Genomic DNA, 4,323 nt, shown 5'->3' with positions numbered 1-4,323 from the left:
TCCAACTGAGTCAAGCGGCTCGAAGGGGGGTCTCTGGAGTCCCGTAAGGATGACCGAGAGATCCCAGTAGGGGAACAGGTTAGGCCGGGAGGGAGCTATCCTCCAGGCACCTTTTAGGAACCTGACGATTAAGTCGTGCTTACCAAAAGACTTGCCGTCTACCGTGTTGTGGTGGGCCGCGATAGCGGCGACATACACCTTGAGGGTGGAGGGGGACAGCCTCCTCTCCAGCCTCTCCTGAAGAAACACGAGCACTGACCTAACTGCGCACTTCTGCGGGTCTTCGGCTCGGGAAGAACACCAGTCCGCGAACAGACGCCACTTTAGGGCATAAAGATGCCTGGTAGAGGGGCTCTGGCTTGATTGATTATATCTACGACGGCAGATGGTAGACCGGCTAGATCTTCCGCATCCCGTCCAGGGGCCAGACGTGGAGGTTCCAGAGGTCTGGGTGCGGGTGCCAGAGCGTGCCCCGTCCCTGAGAAAGAAGGTCCTTCCTCAGGGGAATTCGCCAGGGAGGGGCTGTCGTGAGGAGTGTGAGGTCCGAAAACCAAGTCCGGGTAGGCCAGTAGGGGGCTACCAGAGTGACTTGCTCCTCGTCCTCCCTGACCTTGCATAGCACCTGTGCAAGAAGGCTCACTGGGGGAAATGCGTACTTGCGCAGCCCCGTGGGCCAGCTGTGTGCCAGCGCATCTGCCCCGAGGGGAGCCTCTGTCCGGGCATACCAGAGCGGGCAGTGGGAGGTTTCTTGGGAGGCAAACAGGTCTACCTGGGCCTTGCCGAACCGGCCCCAAATCAGCTGGACCGACTGGGGGTGGAGTCTCCACTCTCCACCGGGCAAGCTTTGTCTCGACAGCGCGTCCGCCATCACATTGAGGTTGCCGGGGATGTGAGTGGCGCGCAGTGACTCCAGTCGCTGCTGACTCCATAGGATGAGACGACGGGCGAGCTGTGACATGTGGAGGGAGCGTACTCCGCCTTGGTGGTTTATGTAGGCTACGACCGTGGTGCTGTCTGTCCTGACTAAGACGTGTTTGTGCCGAATTAACGGAAGAAACTTCTGCAGGGCCAGAAAAACAGCCAGCAGCTCTAGGCAGTTGATGTGCCAGCGCAGCGGGCCTCGGTTCCACCGGCCTGCGGCTGCGTGCCCGTTGCACACGGCGCCCCAACCCAATTTGGAGGCGTCGGTCGTGACCAGAACGCGTCGGGACACCTGCTGCAAGGGTACTCCAGCCCTTAGAAAGCAAAGGTCTGTCCAGGGTTTGAAGGTCTGGCGGCAGGCAGAGGTAACTTTTACGTTGTGCGTGCCGCGGCGCCATGCTCGTCTCGGGACTCGAGTCCGGAGCCAGTGCTGAAGTGGTCTCATATGCATCAACCCCAGCGGCGCGGCCGCCGCGGAGGATGCCATATGCCCCAGGAGCTGTTGGAAATGTTTTAGCGGGACCACGGCGCCTGGCTTGAAGGAAGCGAGGCATTTCAGCACTGACTGAGCACGCTCGTTGGAGAGACGTGCTGTCATTGAGACTGAGTCTAACTCCAGACCGAGAAAAGAGATGCTCTGGACCGGGGAGAGCTTGCTCTTTTCCCAGTTGACCTGAAGCCCCAAACGGCTGAGGTGCCTGAGCACCTGGTCTCTGTGTGCGCATAGTAACTCTCGAGAGTGAGCCAGTATGAGCCAGTCATCGAGGTAATTGAGTATGCGTATGCCGGCTACTCGGAGCGGGGCAAGAGCTGCCTCTGCGACTTTCGTGAAGACGCGAGGGGACAGAGACAGGCCGAAGGGGAGGACTTTGTACTGATACGCCTGACCGTCGAACGCGAACCGTAGGAAGGGTCGATGTCGAGGGCAAATTGAGACGTGGAAGTACGCGTCCTTCAGGTCTACCGCTGCGAACCAATCTAGATGCCGGACGCCAGATAGAATTTGTTTCTGGGTGAGCATTTTGAACGGGAGTTTGGACAAGGTCCGATTGAAAACTTGCAGGTCCAAGATCGGTCGTAAGCCGCCGCCTTTCTTGGGTACAACAAAGTAAGGGCTGTAGAAACCCTTCTTCGTTTCGGTTGGAGGGACAGGCTCTATCGCATCCTTTAATAGAAGGGAGGCGATTTCTTCGCGCAGGGAATGGGCATGTTGGCCGTGTACTGCGGAAAAATGTACGCCCACGAAGGGGGGCGGAGACCTGGCAAACTGAATTGCGTAACCGAGTCGAATGGTCCGGTGCAGCCAGCGTGACGGGTTGGGCAGTGAAAGCCACGCCTCTAAACTCCGTGCTAGGGGCACCAAAGGGACGGGTTTTTTGGACGTACCCGGCGGGGCTTCGCAGCGGTGCGGAACAGGTAACGTGGCGTCGGGAGGCAACGTGGCGTCCCGAGGCTCTTGCTGAAAATAAACTCAAAGCACTTACCTTTCTCCGCGCACCCGGCAGGGGGCGGGTTCATGACTGAGGAGGAGGTCTGATGCTGGCGTCCTCTGGACTCGTCTGAACCGGCCGGCCGGGGAACAGTCGTGGGGCTGAAGGCGGGGACACCGTGTCCATGGAGCCGGGACTGTTGAGGCCTGAAAGCAGAGTGCCGTGAGAATGGCATTTGCGGGCCATATGCCCCAGAGACAAAGGAAATAGCTCTTTTATTGAGAATTTGGGTACCGCAGCCCCCGTTAAGGGGTGAGGCAAATGAAAAACAAAGGATTCTCCTCCTGGCCCTCCACCGGGTGACAGAGCGGTCTTACCACCTCCGGAGCTAACTTCTTGGACTCTGGGTGCATTGTCTCAGGAGCACCTGGGAGCCTTCCGGGTCCTCGAGGGGGTCCGTGAGACAGGGGGCGTGCGCTTCCCGCGGTTTGCTCGACGCTGGGGTTGAGAGCTGGACCCGGGTTGAGGCGGAGCAGGAGCTTGTCTTCTGGCCGCGGGAGGACGCCCTCGGCGAGCAGACGGGGCATGGGCCGTGGCGGCAGGCTTGCGGCGAGGCATGATGTGAGAGATGGCCTCCGTCTGCTTCTTTACCGTGGAGAACTGCTGGGCAAAGTCCTCGACGGTGTCGCCGAAGAGGCCGAACTGGGAGACAGGGGCGTTGAGGAAGCGAGTCTTGTCGGCTTCACGCATCTCGACCATGTTCAGCCACAGTTGACGTTCCTGGACCATTAGCGTGGCCATCGCCTGCCCGAGCGCTTGCGCTGTGACCTTCGTCGCTCTCAGGGCGAGGTCGGTCGCTGAGCGCAGTTCCTGCAGCGTGTCGGGATCAGGGCCACCCCCGTGCATGTTGCGAAGTGCCTTGGCTTGGTGGACCTGCAGGAGAGCCATGGCATGCAGGGCGGAAGCGGCGCGTCCGGTGGCGCTGTAGGCCTTCGCTGTCAGCGAGGAGGTTGCTCTACAGGTCCGGGAAGGGAGTACGGGGCAACCTCGCCAGGTGGTAGGGGTACCGGGGCATAGATGGATCGCAACCGCCCTATCCACCTGGGGAATCGCCGCGTACCCGTGGCGCGCTCCGCCGTCGAGGGTGGCGAGGGCGGACGAGCCTGTGGTGGTGTGACGAGTGGAGAGGGGTGCTCTCCACGAAGACGTCAGCTCGTCATGCACTTCCGGGAAAAACGGAACCGGGGGGGCGAGGCTGTGAGCGGCGCGCAGACCCCAGGAACCAGTCATCCAGCCGTGATGGCTGTGGGGAGGATGGAGGGTTCCAATCCAAGCCCACGCTGTTGGCTGCCCGGGAAAGCATGTCGGACATCTGTGCGTCAGCCTCAGCCTGGGCGTGCAAGCCCGAAGGCGGCAGCCCAGGGGAGTCCTCTGCATCAGATGCCGCGCCCTCCGATGTCGCGGCGAGCTCATCGGCTTCCATCGCAAGAGGGTCGGCTGACTGGCTGTGAGGCGAGTCGCCGCCGCCTCGAGCACGGACGGGAATCAACGAGCGTGCTGGGGTGCGGGTGGTCCGAGGGGGCGTACCCGGCGGAGCTGCACCCGCAGCCATCCCCAAATCGCCTCCATCGCCAGCCGCATCGTCCTCAATCCCGTGGGAAGAAGGAGCAATACGGGGGGCGGCTGGAGTGGCTTGCTCACGGTTGTAAGCAAGCCGCGACCGCAACGTTGTCATGGTCATGTTCTCGCAGTGAGAACATGAACCATCCACAAACGCAGCCTCGGTGTGATCGCTACCCAGACACACGAGACAGCGCCTGTGGCCGTCGGAAGCGGAGAGCACTCTACCGCATCCAGAAACAACACAGTTTCGGAAGGGCATCTTTATAGACGCGTCCTTAAAAGGACGTTCAACGCCGCTGTGTTTTGCTCTTTTAGAGGAAATTACTCTTTTAAATAAAATCACTCTTTT

This window comes from Xyrauchen texanus, chromosome 13, assembly GCF_025860055.1.
Source record: "Xyrauchen texanus isolate HMW12.3.18 chromosome 13, RBS_HiC_50CHRs, whole genome shotgun sequence".
Taxonomy (NCBI): Eukaryota; Metazoa; Chordata; class Actinopteri; order Cypriniformes; family Catostomidae; genus Xyrauchen; species Xyrauchen texanus.
Note: the sequence above shows the minus strand (reverse complement) of the source record.